The 21216-nt window shown below is 34.6% G+C and overlaps 1 protein-coding gene across 43 annotated transcripts in view; it reads left to right on the top strand.

The window, feature by feature from the left end:
- The window catches only part of BAZ2B (bromodomain adjacent to zinc finger domain 2B), a 296344-nt gene that overhangs the window by 100444 nt on the left and 174684 nt on the right, over nucleotides 1-21216 (top strand). For 11 of the 43 annotated variants that reach the window (XM_070580006.1, XM_070580004.1, XM_070580000.1 and 8 more), the window contains exon 1: nucleotides 20891-21200. The exons of 22 other annotated variants lie outside the window; for them this stretch is intronic. The gene's annotated coding sequence lies outside the window, so the exon portion shown is untranslated. Of the gene's footprint in view, nucleotides 1-20812; nucleotides 21201-21216 lie in introns of those variants that run through there. 10 more of the 43 variants (XM_070580020.1, XM_070580017.1, XM_070579996.1 and 7 more) reach the window with 4 other exon arrangements.

Here is a 21216-nt window from a genome sequence, read left to right as displayed (position 1 = left end):
AAGAGTGATGGATTTTGTCAAATGTTTTTTCTGTGTCAATTGAGATACTCATGTAATTTTTCCCCCTTCATTCTACTAATGTGCTGTGTTACACTGATTGATTTTCTTATATTGAACCATCTATTTACTCTTAAAACTTATTTACCTTCTCCAGTAAGCCTTTTCTTACCTTCCCAAATTGAGCAAAAAATCAGTTCTTCCATTGTGCTACTCGCTAGGATGGAGAACCTAGACTATACTCTTATTACTTCATTTAGTTGCTATTTGTAATTTATTTCCTTACATCATTTTAAAGATTTTCAAAATCTCTTAAAGCTCTTTTCTACTGTATAGTCTTATGAATCTGTTTAGGAAATATCTCTAATCAGTTTTTAAATAACATGTAATAAGTTGATTTTCAGTAAGAATTTTGTATATTGAACAGTACATTAGTAAATATAATATCTTCATTTGAATTTCATCTTTGATAATTTTTTAATATATAAAGAGATTTTTTTCTATTTTGCAAGGGACACAATTTTATTTTATTCTTAATTATGTAAACATACTGTATCCACTTTTTGGCGTCTTTGTCAACAGCCAGGCATCTCTGCATAAACACCTAAAGGCCTCTTTTTTATTGTGGTAAAACTGCATAACGTAAAATTTACCATCTTAACCATTTCTAATTGTACATTTCAGTAGTGTTAAGTATATTCACACTGCTGTGCAACCAATCTCCAGAACTTTTTCATTTTGCAGGAGTAACACTCTATACCCATTAAACAACTCCCTCTTTCCCCCTTCCTCTAGCACCTGGCAACCACCATTCTACTTGCTGTTTCTATGAATTTGACTACTCTAAATACCTCACATAAGTGGGATCATACAATATTTTTCTTTTTGTAACTGACTTATTTCACTTAGGATAAAGTCTCAAGGTACATCCAATGTTGTGGCATGTGTAAGAATTTCCTTCCTTTTTAAAGCTGAATCATATTACATTATATGTGTATATTATATTTTCTTTATCCATTCATCCTCCAGTAGACACTTAACTTGCTTTCACCTCTTCTCTATTGTGATATCAACCTTTTTTTTATTAAGATGATGAAAGTTAACATCCTTGTGAAATTACAGTTGTACATCATTATTAGTCTTGTTGTAGGTACACCACTTCACCCCTCGTGCCCTTCCCCCAACCCCCTTTCCCCTGGCAACCACCGATCAGTTCTCTTTGTCCAGATGTTAACTACCACCTATGAGTGGAGTCATACAGAGTTCGTCTTTCTCTGTCTGGCTTATTTCACTCAACATAATACCCTCAAGGTCTATCCATGTTGTTGTGAATGGGACGACTTTGTCCTTTTTTATGGCTGAGTAGTATTCCATTGTATATATATACCACATCTTCTTTATCCAATCATCAGTTGCTGGGCACTTAGGTTGGTTCCATGACTTGGCTATTGTGAATAATGCTGCGATGAACATAAGGGTGCATGGAACTTTTGGAATTGCTGATTTCAGGTTCTTAGGATAGATACCCAGTAGTGGGATGGCTGGGTCATAAGGTATTTCTATTCTTAACTTTTTGAGGAATCTCCGTACTGTTTTCCATAGTGGCTGCACCAGTTTGCATTCCCACCAACAGTGTATGAGGGTTCCCTTTTCACCAGTGATATCAACCTTTTTAAATGATATTTTTATTTTGTTTATTAAGCATAGATTTAAATTTTACTATATCACAACATTTAACATTGCTATCATTTGCTAATGTTTGAGGTTCTTACAGTGTCAATAAATACGTTGGTTTAGTTTTATAATTTTTGTCCTAATTCAGAAAAGACATAATCACATCCAGTTTGGTTTCTCATATAAAAAGAATTATCATTACAGTTTCTCTTCTCTAGACTGATTTTTGCAATAATAAGGACATCTTGATGTGCTGTATAAGAACTTCGATGAGATGAATGCAACTAAGGGATTTGGTGAAGATCTTGGGGTGAATTTGCTGAATTTTCATTTATGTCCTCATTGGTCCTATCACTGCACCTCATGCTTCTATTCTTTAACAAATTAAAAAATGTAAAAAAGCATCAAAACCATCATGGCAGCTATGTCAGGGTTCAGCTGTGTGATAGCGGGATTGAGTATCATGAGCACTCTCGTCCGATTGTCGCTCACCACCATAAGTGATGTGTACGTAAGGTTCTCAGCCTATACTCTCTTTGCTTACTAAGAAATGTTATTTATTATTAAAAATAGAGATTTAAACATGCTATTACCTCATTTAAAAATATGAACACTTTGAAACCGTTTCTGAAACACTTGAGAAGTTTCAACTTAGAGTGTTCAGTTGTAAGCTCTCAGTCACATATGTCTGCTCACAGTGTTGGAACTGAAGCCCACAAACTTGTTTCCAGTAAGTGTTTGTTGGATTGAGTAGGTTTTAAATGTGTATGTGTAGTTTTTGCTTATATATAATTTTACCCGTATTGTCATCCAGTTACTTCCTATTAATTTCCCTTTTCTAAAGCGCCATTTAAGGAGGGATTCATATATGAGGACTTGGGGACCAACCCAATTATCAAATCACTATAGCAGCAATAGCTCATTTGTACCTCTGCCTCACAGACAGGATCAGCATTGGCTAAAGATCTGCTGGACCATTGCAGTAATTCCACACTACTTCTTTACATGGATTTTACTTGGAGATGTGGAAAAAGAATTGATTTTATTTCAGGTAAATGTTAATAATGAAAAGAGAATATTCATATCTTTGAAGCAAGTTGGGTTCATTATTATTTGAAGTTGTGCTTACATTTTCATAGGTAATGCTTAATTATTCCTAATCCAGTTTCTTTGTCTTAGTATTGTACTGTGATCATTTTTGCATACTGAATATTGGACTTACTAGGCAAAATAGAGAAAGTTTATTATTATCATCATACTCTTCAAATAAAATAAAGATATATTTTAGTAAGAAAGAAGTCATCTTTGAAATCAAAGTCCATGAGTGCATAGAAATATTTCTCCCAAAGAATAAAAATTTACCACACTGTAGCACGTGCAGCACCTGCAAATTTAATTATATGTTTAGTTGAGTATAATGTTAATATTAAGCACTAAGAAATTGAGTAATAAGCTTTGATAACCTGTTTCAGTTATTTATTATAAGCATAGTTTATGGAAGAAATAAGGCAAGTTACTATAAGTTAGCTTTCCTCTTTTGTATGTTTGTTAAATTTAACTACTTTCCTGAAATTAATTAAAATTGTTACTTAATTTTAAAATTATTTTTGGAGTACAAATTGTTTCAGAATATGATTGAAATTGTAACTTAGTGTTTAGAAAACAAATTTGTTTGACATATCCCTCTAGAAATACACTTATAAATTCTCCATATATCTTGAATCATGACATTGGAATAAATAAGAGAGTTTTTTTCTTGAAATTATAGTACAAAAATAACTGAAATATGAACAAAATTTGTATTTGATTATAGCGTCTGTTGTTAAAGGAAGCACTGAGAATATTTTTTCCTTTAGCCAAAGTTCATATCCGTTATGTTTTTAAGATTATGCTTCAGAATTTATCTCTTGTTTGAAATGATGTTAAGTAATGATTTCCTTAGTATGTGGGTTGTCTGCATTAAAACAAAATTTTTTCTTTCATATACATCCATTTTATCTCACCAGTAAAGTTATGATATGCTTAAATACGGGAACTGTATCCTCTTTTGGCTTTCCCCTAGTTCCTAGTAAAAGGGTTTTAATGAATGAGCTAATGTCTAATGCCGGATCAGAAATGCAGGGTTAATTCTGAAATTGCTTCTGCTTTAGTTTGTGGCAGTTGTGTTTTTGGTTGCACATGTTAGGTGAAAGTAATTGTTCTTATTATTTTTGGATGAAGTACTTTGTATTTCTCAACTTTTTGTATGTATAAAAAATGTTACATCTTTAGTCAGTCAGGATTAAGACTCTTTCAAAAGACTGCCTGCCTCTACACTTCTAAGTTTATTCAGAAATTAAGATGCTGTCTCATATATAAAACTGAAAAGGGTCTTAAAATCATATTAAGTCCAGTATTCTCATTTTAGAAAAACAGAGTGACTGGCTGTGTGTTACACAGCCAGTTTATGGCAGGGACTCCAGCATCAGTGTCTAACTCCTAATTTTGTTTTCTTTTTCTGAAAATTGGTAACTTTATTTCTTTTTAATGTATTTTATTTTTTCATGTTATTTTAGAAAAAGGATCACATTTCAGGCCTATTTCTGTTAATGGTATCACTACTTTCCACATCAATATATGAACCCTGGTGTCATTTTGGATTACTCTCCTTCCTCTGGCTCTAGATAATCAAAATTTAAAAGTGCCCATGATCTAGCTTCAGTATCCTTTGCATCCTTTGTTTTCTTTTTATTCCTACCACCGTTCTATTTAGGTCATGTGCAGATTGCTCGTATTAGTTTACTTACTAGTTTCTCTGTCTTCAGTGTCACGTCTCCTCTTCTTAGTCATTGTGGATAACATTGCCACATTAACATGTTGGGAATCCTGATTTTTCCCCCATACCTTTGTTTATGCTATTCCCTTTATTGGGAAGATTCTTTTTCTACTCTGCCTATATATTCAAACGCTGCACACCGCTCAAGACCCAACTCAAATCTCATTTCCTCTCAGTACTGGCCACGTCTTCCTCAAAGGAGTGCCACTTGAAAATGTCACGTCAGTAAGTGTCTGTAATTGACATCTAGACTCATGGTATCCTATCATCATAGAGTGCTAGAGCAGGAAGAGACTTTAGGTAGCACTTATGCTAGTCACCTCACTTTACAGTTGAGTAAGTGGTTTTCCTAGAGTTAAGTGACTAATGTAAGTATTTGGAGGGTTTAGAGCAGAGATGTAGTAAGACTTAAGACTCCTGACCTGTAATCCAGAATTCCTTCTTGTGTAACATACTTCCTCTTATTGTAAAGTGCCTTTTCTTTTTAGATGCTTTTTCATAAGAGCATTTATTATTTCCTCTTCTTGAGGCCGAGAATCTTGTTTTAAACTTTTTTGTACTCCCTTAATGTTTTGCACAAATAGACCTGAATTCATTCTTTCTTTATTTTATAGAGAATTGCTTTCAAATAAAAGTAATATTTTAAATAAGGTTATTATTTCCATTTTTATAAATATTAATGACCTAGGATTATACTGCTTTTATATAAAAGGGATGAAAGACTTTTTAAATAGTTCTTGATAGTTTGCATCTATTTCTAAGATTTTGCTAAACAAAAATAGTAGGAAATAACAAAATATAATTGAAAAATTTGCTGTGTCTTTTATTGCTAGGTAAAAGGTTTTCTCTTGTTTACAATGTTAAGAACACTGATTTGAGGACAAAACTAGAAATCTTACTAACATTTCTACATTACTTTAATCTTTTCTATTTCTAAGTAAATGGAACGTTTTCTATGAAATAATTTTATAACAGATTGTATTAAGTGGAAATACGATACATTGCTGTTGTCTTAGTTATTAAGCCATTATTAAAAACTGCTTAGGTTTTTAGGTTTTAAAGTTTTATGAATGTATCTGGTTTAAAGCATGTAAGTAAAGCGACAAGAATTATAGCAAATATATATACTTTAAAATTCTTTTATAACTCAGCATGAATAAAAATGGTACATTACAGAACAGCTTAAATACCTATCAAGTGAATAAAGCATGGGCTTCATGCTTATAGTTGGGGATATATGTATCATCTGCTTTAGATGTATTACAGAGGTGATGTCAAGGTGAAAGCAGGCTTGCAGAATGGTTGGAAATCATTGATATTCTGACTTGGAGGCTGTAAATGGCTCAGTGGCAGATGGAGTCTTTGTCAAGGAAGAAAAATGGCAGCTTTGGAGCATCATAGATGTTTTGCTAGCAGCTCAGCACACAGGCTGTGACCTTCTAGTATTCAAGAGGCTTTCTTATGCTCTAATAAATTGTCCTCAGCTTTTATTCACCTAAGGTAGATAAACAGTACTTATCATATTTCAGTGCAAATTGAGGTGTTTCATTATAGAGAAACATAAATATGTTTTATTATCTAGTTTTTAAAGAAGTAAGCTTTTAAGAGGAACATGCATTTCTTGGTATCAGAAATATTTCTCAGTTAGTTTGCAAGGGTAAAAACAATAGAGTTTAATTGAAAAATTATTTTTTTAGAATCACAGAAATATTAAAGTCAGAAAGTATATTAAAACTCCTAGAGAAACCCTCTTATTTTACAGATGAAGAACCCACGTCTCAGAGACTGTGATTTAACCAAGGTCACTAAATAAGTTTATGAAAAACATTAGGTGACTGTTAGATTATTAGTTATTGTTTATATAAAAATCTTCAGTTATGAAAGTAAAGGAAACTACTCTCTTTGAATAAGACTTGGAACACCACAGAGTACACCTACTTATTCATGACAGCTGCGTAATGAAAGCACATATTTTAGAGGCTTTTATTTACTATTCAATTGAGCATATTTTTATTGGAAAGAATTCAAGTTTTTCATTTTAGTCTGTCATCACTAGACCATTGTGTAAAAAAATTTTTGTTGAATAGGGAGTTTATACCTGGGTTATAAAGTTATATATGCATGAGCTATGTTCTTACTCTTTAATAAGAACATGTTTAAACAATATTTTGCTTAAATCAGAACCAATTCAAATATATTGAAAATATATTTGAGTTACGTTGACTTATTTGAGTATTTTTTAAAACCTTTTCTCTTAGAAATACTGCATTTCATATTAACATATTTAAGAGTTTTGTAGATTTTATACTGAGATGTTTTGAAAAATAGTTGCATGTATCAGTGAGAATTTCTTCCAATTTTTACAGGAATATATGTCCCCATGAGAGTACATTATCATATGGAGTATGTTCAATTGGACAGCTGACCTGTATTGAAGAGCAATAAGTCATGGCTAAAATTAAAAGTGGGAGCATTACACACTTAAAACCCACTAAAGCATTTGACAATTGCCAGAGTTATAGAAAGGAATCACTGTACATCACAGAAGAAAACGACCCTTTGCTATAGAGGGTCAAGGTTGCTGCATTCAGTGCTTCAGGTTGTAGTCGTTTGAAGGCCAGTGTCTAAAGAAGTGCAGTTAAAAGAGAAATTTAACAATTATACAAAATGATATCTGTGCATTTTCCAAAGATAAAATTCTACAACAATTTTCCAGTTGTTTTTGATTAGGAGAAAAATTTGAAAGGTTCCAAAATCCTGAAGTAAGTCTTGTTTTTATTTTTGTTTTATCAATAAAACTGGTCAGACCTTTTGGATAGAATGTGGGCGTGAAAAATATTAGCTATGACATCATAAAGGAGAATACTGTTCCTAACAGTGGGTATGTTGACATGTAGCTATTTCACCTATTATCTACTTTACTGGGAAGAAAATACACTCAGATAGAGGTTAAATGATGATTACTAAATTATTCAAAAACTAATAATTGTCTAAAACATACAAGTGCTGAGGGTAAGGCAGTGAACAAAACAGACTCTGCACTCATGGGGCTTACAGTCTATCAGCGAAAGAGGTAACAGTTAATAAATTAATATTTACTGTATTAGATGGCAACTAACATTATGAAGAAAGATATAGGAAATTAAGGGTCCTGAGTGCCAGAGTGGTGGAGTTGGTATTTGTTATAGAGTGGTCACTGAAGGCCTTTCTAATAAGATAACAATTTAGCAGAGATCTTAAGAAAGTGAGAGAGTGAGTTGTGTATATATTTAGGTGAAGTCTATTCTAAAAAAAAGTACATGCCAAGACATTGTATTGTGATTGGGAGATTGTGCTTCGCATATTCCGAGAACAATAAGGAAACCATCATAACTGGAATGATGTGAGCAATGAAGGAGAGTAATAAGTGAAGCCAGACAGATTTCACGTAAACTACATTCAAAATTTGTCTTTTTTTTTTTTAAGAGAAGACTGAAAAAAAATTGTGCTCAAAGCTTAACCAAAGCCCGTAATGTTGCCAAACCAGCGGTCTCCAAGGTAGTTTTGGTAGAGCACTGGTCATATGGAGTATTGCATGAAAAAAAGTTTCCGTGGGGGCCAGCCTGGTGGCGTAGCGGTTAAGTTCACACACTCTGCTTTGGTGGCCCAGGGTTGGCCGGTTCAGATTCCAGGTGTGGGCCTACCCACTGCTTGTCAAGCCAAGCTGTGGCAGGCATCCCACATATAAAATAGAGGAAGATGGGCACAGATGTTAGCTCAGGGCCAATTTTCCTCAGGAAAAAGAGGAGGATTGGCGGCAGATGTTAGCTCAGGGCTAACCTTCCTCAAAAAAAAAAGGTCCTGTGGTCAAATAAGTTTGGAAAACATGGGATTAATGTTAAATGAAGTTAAATAGATTTTATTTCGTTTAACAACTATTTCTGTGCATTTTTTTTTTTTGAGGAAGTTTGGCCCTGAGCTAACATCCGTGCCCATCTTCCTCTGTTTTATATGTGGGACACCTGCCACAGCATAGCTTGATAAGCAGTGTGTAGGTCTGTGCCCGGGATGCAAACCAGCAAACCCCGGCCCACCAAAACACAGTGCGTGAACTTAACCGCTATGCCAGTGGGCCGGCCCCTCTGCTCCTCTTTTAATGTGCTGATGTGTTTTGGGAATCTTCAACTTACTTGACCCTTCCTTTCAAGAGCATCTTACGGGACTAGGGTTTTTTGTGCTTCAGTAAAAGCTTTATTATTGTACAATCCTACAGGTTAACTATAAGTTAATAGAAGGATTTTCCACAATCTCTGTTTCATAACTTCTCCCCTTTCCTTAAGCCAGCACCTCTCCCTGCCTGCTTTTTCAGTAAAGATGACATTTCTTCTTAAAAAAATATTTCTCAAATTCATCCTTACTTCTCTGTGCATGATGCCTAAATCTTTTTGTAGGTTTGCATCATGCTTCACCTAGGCTGTCACAGTAGCCTCCTAACTGGTGGCTCTGCCTCTGGTCTTGCTGTGTCCAAATTCATCATCCTCTCAGTGACGATTAAATTGACATCACAAATCTATCTAGGTTATTCACCTACTTAAAATCCGTTGCTAGTTTCCCATCACTACAGAATAAAATTTAATCTCTTTTGCAGGGCATATGAAGTCTTCCACAATCTGTCTCCTGCCTAATCTCTAAAATTTTGCCTAAATCTTCCATACTTAGTGCTCTCCATCTTTGAAACCGTTTACACTTCCTTAAAGCAGGCAGTGGGTGCATAGTCCTTTTGCCTTGGTTCAGTGCTTTTATCTCTTCCTGATGCAGCCTTTCCCCTGTGAGTAGACTAATTTCTCCATTTTAAAGGTTTAAAACAGATGTAGTCTTCTCCAAGAACATTCTCAAGCCCTTCCTAGCTAAATCAGATGCACTGATGTATAATTGTGTCAAAGCACTAAAACAATGAAATAAAAATATGCATTTGTGTTTTCTCCAATTCCTATACCCTAAATCTTGTATCTATCTTAAGTGCTTCATACTTTAAGGGGTACCCAATAAATTTTGAAATTAGCTCTATGAAGTAGTTGAAGACCTTCTGATAACTGATCTGTCAATTTTCCCTCTTTCCAATTCAAAATCTGTTTGGATTATAAATTTAAATGTGAAACATAAACCTGTAAAACGTTTAGAAGAAAACATAAAGGAAAATCTATTGCTCCTAACTTGTTGAAAAGTTCTTATATGTGACACAAAAAGCACAATCCATAAAAGAAAAAATCAGTAAATTGGGCTATACAAATTAAACCCTTTTGCTTTGCAAAAGACCCTGTTCAGACAATGAAAAGACAAGCTACATACTAGGAGAAAATATTTGAAAACTACATCTCTGAAAAAGGATTCATATCTAGGATACATAAAAATTCTCAAAACTCAATAGTAGAATTGCCAACAGTCCAATTAGAAAATGGGCAAAAGACATGAAGAAACATTTCACCAAAGAGGATCTACGGATATCAAATGAACACATGAAAAGATACTCAACATCACTAGCTGTCAGGGAAATGCAAAAATGAGCTATCACTCCTCACCTATCAACAGCTAAAATAAAAAACAGTGACAAATATCAAATGCTGGCAAGGATGTTGAAAATTGAGTTCTCATACACTGCCAGTGGGAATGTAAAATGGTACAACCACTCTGGAAAAGAGTTTGGCAGTTTCTTAAAAAGAAAACACTAAACATGTGCTTACTATATCACCTAGCAACCGCACTCCTGGACATTTATCTCAGCAAAATGAGTATACATGTTTGTTCATAGCAGCTTTATTTGTAATAGCCAAAATTGGAAACAATCAAAATAGGTGAATGGCTAAACACAGCATGATGTGTCTATACTGTGCAATACCACTCAGCAATAAAAAGTTATCAACTATTGATACGTATAACAATTGGATAGATCTCAAGGGTATTAGGCTGAGTGAAAAAAGCCAATCTCAGAAGGTTACTCTATGATTTTATTTATATAAAGACAAAATTATAGTGATCGAGAACAAATTACTGGTTACCAGGGGTTAGGGATGGTGGAGGAGAGGGGTTTGGGTGTGACTATAAAGGAGTAGCACAAGAGAGATCTTTGTGGTGATGGAATAGTTTTATACTTTGATTGCAGTGTTGATTACATGAATCTACACATGTGATAAAATGACCTAGGACTATATATTGCACTGATTATATAATACAACTAATTGTAGTTAGTTTCCTGGTTTTGATAATGCAGTATAGTCATGTAAGGTATTACTCTTGTTGGAAAGTGGGTGATGAGTACCTGGGACCTCACTGTACTATTTTTGCGACTTTCTGAAAATATATATTTATTTCAGAATAAAAAGTTTTAAAAAAGTGTCTTTTTTTTTCTTTTATCTCTGAGAAAAAAGCTGTTTTACCTTGTATCCCCATGTTCACTGCAACATTCTTACAATAGCCAAGACATAGAAACAATGTAAGTGTCCATCTATGGATGAATGGGTAAAGAAAATATGGTATCTACATACAGTGGAATATTACTCAGCCATAAAAAAGAAGGAAATCCTGCCATTTGTAACAACATGGATGGACTTTGAGGGCATTATGCTAAGTGAAATAAGTCAGAGAGAGAAAGACAAATACTGTAAGATCTCACTTGTATAGGGAATCTTAACAAAAAGAGAAACTCATAGATACAGAAAACAGATTGGTGGTTGCCAGGGGCAAGAGGGTGGGGGGCAAAATGGGCGAAGGTCATCAAAGATACAAACTCCCAGTTGTAAAATAAGTCCTGATAAAAACAGACAAAAAGTCGTTTCACCTCCTCACTAAACCTAAGATTTTATTCATGCTTTTTGATTTTATCCTCTTCTGTGTCCTCCAGAGACTTGTGTTTATTGATCATTTATAAGACAGATCCTTTTCCTTTCTTGACTGTTTTATTTAGGAATGTCCTATCTTAAATAAAATAGTAAATAGAAGTAAACAGGGGCCACCCCGTAGCCGAGTGGTTAAGTTCGCATGCTCTGCTTCTGTGGCCCAGGATTTCGCCAATTCAGATCCTGGGCGCAGGCATGGCACTGCTCATCAGGCCATGCTGAGGCAGCATCCCTCATAGCACAACCAGAAGGACCTACAACTAGAATATACGACTATGTACTGGAGGGCTTTGGGGAGAAGAAGAAAAAAAGAAAGAAAGAAAACAAACGATTGGCCACAGATGTTAGCTTAGGTGCCAATCTTAAGAAAAAAAAAGTAAACAAAACCTTTACTTCCTTCTAGTTGTTGTGTTTATATATTAAAGATATATATCCGTGTTTATATGTGTAGCTCTAGTTCATTCATTTTTAACTGCTGTATACTATTTCACTATATAAGCACACCACAACCTTTTATTTATTTTCCAGTATTTCACTATACAAATAATGCTACAATTTACATTTTTATATATGACTCCTTATGCACATGTATGAGAACTTTTTTGGGTTACGAATCTAGAAGTGGAATTGCTGTGATATGGACTACACACAGCTTTGATTTCACTGTGTTGCTTCATTTCTTTCTACAGTGGTTATACCAGTTTATACCACCAGTGCGTTAGAGATTTCCTGCTCTACATTTTTGCCAACCTTTGGGATTTCCTTAAGTTTTGCCTTCCCACTCCCTCTATATAGAACCTACTATGAAGTCCAATAGATTTTACTTCTACAGTATAATTTTTTACTTCTTGTTCTACTTTGACTAACCAAGAGGTAAAAAAAAAAAATTTTGATTCATCTTGTCTTTCATGTTCATGTCTGTATTTCTGACTCTATTGCCACAACCTTAGTTCAGACCCTTACCTCTTGCCTAACCTATTGCTACAGACCAAATATTGCAATAACCCTATTGGAAATCTCTCCTTGCTCCGGTTCATCTTACTTAAAACTGCTCTATCAATATTTCTATGCAAGTAGTTGACCATTGTTACCATTTGTTGCGTGGTGTTAAATTTAAACAGCATGTGGTATTCAAGGTTGCCTGCAATAAGGTCCTAAACAACCTTTTCAGCCATGTCTCCCACTATTTTCTGCATATGCTTTATGTACTAGCCAGATTGGATTACATTCATTTACTTATTAATTCATTAAACAGTAGATAGTTAATGCTCTTATGCTCTGCAGGTATATTAACACTTGAGTTTTGTAGGTGCTACTGCTATAAAACGAACAACTCGTGATTCTTGTTTGCATGTTACCTCAAGCTAGTCTCTTGAATACACCCACTGCTTTTCAGCCTCGGGCCCTCAGCATGTGTTTTCCCTGCACTTGTGATGCCTTTTTTGCTAGTTACTCCACCCAGTGATCTATGCCTTTCAAAATCGTACACACTTTTCAAGGCCTACTTCAGATGTTACTGTGAAACTTTTTCTGACATGCTTAGTCAATTTTGCTCCCATACTGTATTTATATTGCTTTCATGGCACTTATTATGTTCCATGTATTTGTCTTATCCTTCCAAGGTGATAAGTGGAGTACTTTGTCCATTCATCTGTATTGCCCTCGTAGCATTTAACATAATATCTTATATGTGGTAGACATACCATTAACTAAAATAATTTAATTGAAGATAACATACTAATTAAATCCAGCTTCACCAGTTAGACCTATTTGGGGAAAGATCAATTTGAATTAGGAAAAATGCTTAATTATGTAATTTTATCTAGTGTTCTTACTTTAAAACACTGTAGAACAAATGGAGCTAAACAGTGTCTCTCTATATAATGATCTTTAGGACTTGCTTTGATGAATAGTAAATTTTATTTGTAATTAGTAAAACAGTTGTTCAGTTTGTTTTTAGATTCTTAAGTAGTTGCCTTATGTCAGAGTATTTCAAACTGTGGTCTGAGAAATCAGGAGTTGGTTCTACTGAGAGGCCTTAGCTACTGCTGGTTGCCTCCCCTGCCCCAAAGAACAGCCCTTCATTTCTTTTTTACTATATGGGGCTTCTTCACAAGGTTTTATTTAAGAAAGGACTCTTCTGTTGACATAATTTAAAATAATTGCTAAGAGAGTGTAAATACTTCAATTTCATCCAATTATTTAATATTTTTCAGTATCTTACAAAAACAATTATTCCTGCCCTCTTATTCTTTGTCTTACCACAGATTTCAAATCAGTAGTCCATAGAAATAGAGGCTTCAGATAATTAAGGAAATGATAGGTAATGGGCTTTTAGTATTACAGATAAATTGTTTATTCTTGACTATTCTGCATTTTAATATGGATTTTTGAGGAGGTATTAAAATATCAGAAGTTATTGGAATCGGTATACAAATTGTTAGGCAGGCTGAAGAATTTTCTAGCTCATGGCTTCTTAAATTTCCATGCACGCAGGATTCTGTTTCAGTGGGTCTGGGCTAGGGCTTGGGAGTCTTCGTTTCTCCAACAATTCCAATGTTGCTGGTCTGTGGACCACACTTAGCAAGGAGCTACCTTCCAAAGCCTGTCTCCACATTTGAGGACTACCACCTTCCCCCTAGGCCCTTGGGAAAGTGGGTTTTCCCTATTGCCATAGACATTTGTTTAAACTTCCTGTTTATCTACAGTCTGATTTATAGTTTGCCATTTTATAGAAATTTCTATTTTTTTAGAGAAATACTTTGTATAATGATTGCTCTGTGATTATGTGGTTCTTTGCTGAAAATCATCCTTCAAGCTTTTTAAAATAGCCTCAAGAACTAGTAGACTGTCAGTGGCAACTTTCAGAGAGTTTAAGTTTAATAAGGAATGAATAATCTTTTCAGTTTACTTTTCCAACAGAATGGTAATACTGACTTTTGTTATTTTGCAGGGTATTGTTTGAGGTTAGACATTAAGGTATTATAAAAATAAAAATAGGAAACTTAATTTTGTTTGGCTAAGGCTGTTTTAGTTGGTATAAGTACTGGTTTTGTTTTTTTTTTAAACCTGTTATTATTATCATGAATTAGTAGCAATCATATACCACAGCAGGTTAGGCTGTTAATTTTATCGGTAGCACACGTGAATTGAAAACCTAATTTGTGTAAATGGACAACCAATAGGACAGATAGTCATTTAGTTAAATAGCTCATACTCAAAAAGTTTTAAATCAATTCTGAGGGACATTAATGCTTTTCTTTAAAATATATGCTATCAAGTACTTTCATAGTCTTTTGGGCTTTTATAGAAAATTATAATAACTAAATCATAAACTTAAATCATAAGTCTTTAAGAAAATTCTAAGAATTACTTGTTTTTGATAAATGAAAATTGGTAATTAACTTTGTAGACCAGGACAGTAGAGCATTTTGGGGGAAAATTGTGATTTTTATCTAAAAACATTAAATAATTTTCATTTTGATAGTTATTCTATCAGCCCTACATTATTTCACTTAATTATTGTCAGTAGTAGAAATTGCTGCAGGAATTATATTACAAAAGCAACTTTAACATATATTATTATTTTCGTATTTCTTATTAAGTAAGTAAGCACTAACATTATTATAAAAGTTTTCATATGGAATTTATGTCAGATGTTGATAAAAGTTTTTTTCAGACCCAATCCAACGGTTTTGTATAGAGATAAACCTCCTTTGTTTCTTCTGGTAACAACCATTGATTTTTTTCCCCCCAGAGGTACATTAATACTGCTGATATAATCAGAACAATTGGAATTTACATTAAAAGTAAATGTGGCGAATAAAAAGTAGTAGACTGTAATAGTATAGTCTTGATTTTGCTTTACCAAAGTTCCAAAATCTAAAGGACAAAAATACTGACAAGGTCAAGAAAAAATGAAAGAAAGAACAAACGATGCAAAAAGAAAATGACACTGAGGTCTTGGTTTAATACATATGTATTCCAGGTTGATGGTTGATTTCATTAGCAAATCTCATTGTTATGCAATGTCTGTTCTTCTGCAGCAAAATGAATATTGTATTCTCACAGGCTCTATGTGTATCTCTTATGTTGCATTAAATGAAAATATATACATTTGTAGCTTTGGTTTACTCTTTCAAGTTTGCCTTTTAGGAAAAGAAAGAAAGTTGAATTTTATTCTTTCTTTTGTTGTTAAATTTGTTCAAAAGGTTTTCAATTTATATTATAGATATTTTTCCTACTTTTGTTCTCTGAAGTAAACAACTATAATGTGGTTAATAATGTAACCATTGTAATTATCCTATAACTTTTTAAATGAATAGAATATAATCTTGATTAATTTAAGCCAATAATTAATATCAGCTTCTTAAGCGTATGCTTTCTAACATATTTTTAAATCTTGAGTGGTTTTTCTTATTGCAGGAAAAATGTTAAGCAAGTGTACATATTATGCCAAATGTAAATCCTTCTTACTTTTGCAGTAGCAAAAATTGTATGTTGAGATTACTATAGTTAGATTTGAATTTTCATAAAATAGGAAATTCAGAAATCAATTTCTGTAGCTACACATTGGAAGAGTTCATTTAATAAAGAATAGGCTGCATGACTGTCTGGGTTATGTATATGAGTTCAAATATAGATCAAACTCTATTGGCCACAATTGTGATTTAATTTTAGTCATTTTGAGGCCTGATTATAATTTACAATGTCTCTTGGTTTTTGTAGTGTTCTCAAAAGTTGTCCTCACAACTAAAATTCTTTTGACAAGCTTTGAAACTAGAAAGTCCAAGATTTGATTTAATATCAGCTGGTTGTATAGCATTTAGAAATTACGTATATGGTGGGGCCGTCCTGCTGGAATAGTGGTTAAGTTTGCACGCTTTGCTTTGGCGGCCCAAGGTTCATGAGTTCAGATCCTGGGCATGGACCTATACATCACTCATCAAGCCATGCCATGGCAGTGTCCCACATACAAAATAGAGGAAGATTGGCACAGATGTTAGCTCAGTGACAATCTTCCTCACCAGAAAAAGAGAAAAAAGAGAAATTATCTATATGGTAAAAATTGGCCTTCTGGCTCACTTGATGCAATCCTAGTAAATATCTTGGTTATGTTGGACAAACATGAGCTGTGATAAATATGTACAGCAATTTGTTAATGAATCATATTAAGTATTTGCATTTTATTGTTCACAGTGGGTAATATAAAACAAGGAATTTCAAAATCTTAGCAAAGGAGATCCCCCAAATAATTAGAGAATAATATAGAGATAAATCATGTACAGAAAGACACTTTTATGGACCCAAATAGTCAGGCTCTGAGAGAGGAGCATCCTGAAAATGATGAGATCTAAACTGATAACGAGGTCAAGAGACAGTGGGAAACAAGAGAAACATGATCTGGGAGGTGGGAGAACATAAGCTTGGCACCTTTGAGAGAGAGAAAAGAGAACAAGGCAACTGTACTAGAGGATATGGTTTGCTTCTACCTATTCACCTCACATGAAACCCAGATTGTAGTAACCTTGTTAAATTTTAGTAGTATTCAGTCCAGATATATGGTATCTTGAGATGCTACCATTATGGACCTCGTTTTTTCTACCATAGTTAGAAATACCAAACTGAAGAGGAATAGAAATCATCATAGGTTGAGCTCCCAGGCTGTTGAATTGAGCGGGCTTATGGAAGGTCACCAATGAAAAAGAGAGGAATTGTTTTAACTTAAAAAGAGAAGTCCCAGGCCAGCCCCGTGGCATAGTGGTTAAGTTCGTGCACTCCACTTTGGTGGCCTGGGGTTCACAGGTTCGGATCCCAGGCACGGACCTACACACTGCTCATTAAGCCATGCTGTGGCAGCATCCCACATACAAAATAGAGGAAGATGGGCACAGATGTTAGCTCAAGGCCAATCTTTCTCACAAAAAGAGGAAGATTGGCAACAGACGTTAGCTCAGGACCAGTCTTCCTCACCAAAAAAAATCCCCAGAGAGTTCCCTTTTAAGTGTCTGGACCTGCCTACTAGTTTCTTCTCCTTCATCTGATCTGGGACCACAGTTAATGCTTGCATGCCCATTTTGTTTATCAAACAGAACACCTGAATTTAGAAAATGAAATATGAATCTGGAATATGAAAAGGGACTGTGAATTTAGCAAAAGATCTTTGGGATTGTTGGTATTTGTTTGAAGACCCAGATTAGATAAATTACAGAAGCCTTCCTAGCAAGATGGCTTGTTTTCTGGGTAATATTTCATTATATTATAACAACGGCTTACACTGAGAAAATATTCAAAGAAACTTTCATATGAAATTTATTATTTAATTTCTGGAAAGATGCTGTTGAGAAAATTATTGTATTGTCCAGTGTTGCATTATTGAAAAGTGTAGAAGAAATTTCTCTCAATTCTGAGAACTAGGAAAAGTGTTGGTACTTGTTTGTAAAATATGCCTTATAGAGAATGAGAACTTTGTAATTTGATCTTGTTTCCCACTTTACTTTGATTGCTGGGAAGCTCAGAGCTGAACCACCCACATCTTAGAGTTGTGCAAGGCCTTATGATAGGCGTTTCTGTGTTGCAACCTTACCTTGTGATTCATCTTTCTTGCTTCCTCTTATTTTCCCTTTATTCATATTAATTTATATTTTAAAAGCATTATTTTCTACTACTCATATTTCTGTAAGTCACCTTAAATTGTTTTGGAATCAGATGGGATATAAATAACAATGTAAAGCTTATTCATTGCCAGCAGAAAGCAAGCAAATTAAAGTGGGAGCCTTTTTTCCTCCTTGTGTCCCTTGCTGTACGTCCCCTCTTCATTTTGCAGGAATTTCTTAAGTCGCGGAGGACTAATCTCGTCTGTGGTTTCTTAGACCTGCCAGGGGCAGGGGAATCCTTTCTGAAGCTTTTTGCCTGTACAGAGCTACCAGGTCTAGTTCCTTGTGCTAAGCATGCCTACACAAGAGTGCCTGGCTGAGAGAACAAGTACAGCTGAAATATATCCTAGAGAAGGAAAAGATGCCTTTTTCTCCCATGTCAGCTTAGAGGGGGTCTTTTTCTAACTCACAGGGTACCATATATATTACCCTGGGTTTTGTCCCTGCCCTTGTAATGTAAATTCTTTTTTGTTTTTTGAGGACGATTAGCCCTGAGCTAACATCTGCTGTCAATCCTCCTCTTTTTGCTGAGGAAGACTGGCCCTGAGCTCACATCTGTGCCCATCTTTCTCTACTTTATATGTGGGATGCCAGCACAGCATGGCGTGCCAAGCAGTGCAGTGTCTGCACCCGGGATCTGAACTGTCGAAAACCAGGCTTCCGAAGCAGAACGTCCACACTTAACTGCTGTGCCACCGGGCTGGCCCCTGAATTGTAAACTCTTAATACCAAAAGTTGCTGACACTTGATGAAAACTACCTTGAATGGGCGCCAGGGTGGCCCGGGGTTCGCAGGTTCAGATCCCGGGTATGGACATGGCACCTCTTGACAAGCCATGTTGTGCTGGCATCCCACATATAAAGTAGAGGAAGATGGGCACAGATGTGAGCTCAGGGCCAGTATTCCTCAGCAAAAGGAGGAGGATTGGCGGCAGATATCAGCTCAGGGCTAATCTTCCTCGGGGGGAAAAAAAAACCTACCTTAAATGAAACAAAATTTCAAAATAATTTTCTTCTACATTTTTTTCATTATCTTCTAAATTTGACCCATTGTGGGAAACTAAGATAGTCATAGATCTTTGAAATAATCGAGATAATAATTTCCTAATTTAAAATTTAGTTTTGTTTTATATATGAATTACATGTTCAAAGCTACCTATTTAGTAGGAATTATATTTTAAGTTTTCTGTAAGGGAAATAAGGGCTATGTTTTTGCATTTCAGCTACCTGTAGGGTATTTGAATTATTTAATTTGACCAAGAAATGCAACTGAAACTGTTAATTCCTTAGTCATAGTTTTCTGAAAATTTGCTGTCTGTTTCATGTGTTATCCTAGTAAAGGCGGATGGGTAATTGCTTTTTGCAATAATGTCATTCAATATTGAATACATACTCCTTTCAAATGACACACATGAAGTGTTTGTAGTGAGACTGTTCTGAGATTCTGTACTCTTGGCAGTCTTGTCTACTAGGGTCTTCTTTTTGTTGTTACTGATTTTATTGTCACTTTGTTTTGTTTTCTATTTCCGTACATTAGAATTTTATTTTGCAAACAGAGTAAATATAAACCTGATTTAAGTAATATAATTTAACACTTTGATATGATTATATTGTTGTAAAAGAGTTGTCAAGAGCTCTTTGCATTAAAGTTAAAGCATCTGTGTTCATAATAATTAGAATGTAGATGCATGGGGCTGGCCCCGTGGCCGAGTGGTTAAGTTTGCGCGCTCCGCTGCAGGCGGCCCAGTGTTTCGTTGGTTTGAATCCTGGGCGCGGACATGGCACTGCTCATCAAACCACGCTGAGGCAGCGTCCCACATGCCACAACTAGAGGGACCCACAACGAAGAATATACAACTATGTACCAGGGGGCTTTGGGGAGAAAAAGGAAAAAAATAAAATCTTTAAAAAAAAAAAAAAAAAAAGAATGTAGATGCATGGCCTTAGTGTATGTAAACTTTTTTAAGATAAATACAATTTTGTAGATTAAAAATATTTAGGAGATTTGTTTTAAAGGAGGGAAGTAGTTTATCATTTGACAGTGTGTTTGTTTTTTTTATGCCCTTAATTTAAATCAACCTCTTTTAACTATACTAGAAATTTCAGAGAATGAAAAAACAGCAATTTTGGGCAAAAAGACTAAGTACAGGAAACTTAGTTTTCAAGCTACTAATTTTTTTTAAATGCTCACAGGTAAATATTTTAAGTTTTGTTTTCTTTTTGAAATACCAATTTAAAATAATGCCAGGAGTAGCTTCAATTTATGTAGACTTTTTGATTCATTCATATAATTGAGATATTTTTTCCCAAAGATTACCACATAAATTGTAAAGTCATGTTTTTTTGGAGGAGCTTGTCCTAATAAAAATAGGCTTATGCTTTGACTAAAAATTTAATTTTTATATTCTTTATAACTCAGAAATGTCTTTTATCTGCTTTCTTGAAGTAATTGAAATTTAAAGACTTTTCCGTATATTTAGCAGGTTTTTGAACAGTTGTTCTCAGGGGTTTTTTTTAAACCTTGTTAGCATTGCCTTGTTTTTACAATTTACTTGCCAGAAGTAATTTTTAAAACCTGCTTAAACAGATTCATTTTTCAAGTATTCCTTATTATAAACTGTGTGCCTATGCATGTCAGGATTAAGCCTTCCTTAAAAAAGGAAGAAAGACAGAACTCTTTATTGTCTGTTTTGACGTTAATAAAATTAAGAAAAGAACGAATACTTGAGACTCAGCCTTACCTGGCTTAGTTTTGTCACGTGAGCATTCACGTTTACTGGTGATCTGTGTGCTCCACCTGCCTTTCAGTTTGTTTACCAGGAAATCAAGATGTGTAAACTGCAGGAAGTACTATTTGACCCTCTCCGACAGTATCTCATTACAATAATTGCTAATCTCTGAATAAGACAGCCATGTTTTGTGAGTAACTGAGAGAGAGAGGTTGTGTTAGGTAGATTTTAGGTGTTTCAACAAATAGAGCATTGTAAATGCTTACTTGGATTATGTTTTCACCATAGCGTTTGATAAAAGACATATGGTGACCTTTGGGGTCAGCAAAGCTAGGACACAATAGTAGCTGTTCTTTCCTGCCTTTTAACTGAGAAATATCACGGCTTGTTTGGGAGTGCTGTCACTGCTCTGAATCGAAAGGATAATGGCTACTTCCTGATTAAACCCACTCTCCACAGTAAGCTGTTAATGTT

Source organism: Equus przewalskii, chromosome 17, assembly GCF_037783145.1.
Source record: "Equus przewalskii isolate Varuska chromosome 17, EquPr2, whole genome shotgun sequence".
NCBI lineage: Eukaryota > Metazoa > Chordata > Mammalia > Perissodactyla > Equidae > Equus > Equus przewalskii.
This window is presented reverse-complemented; position numbering and strand designations above follow the sequence as displayed.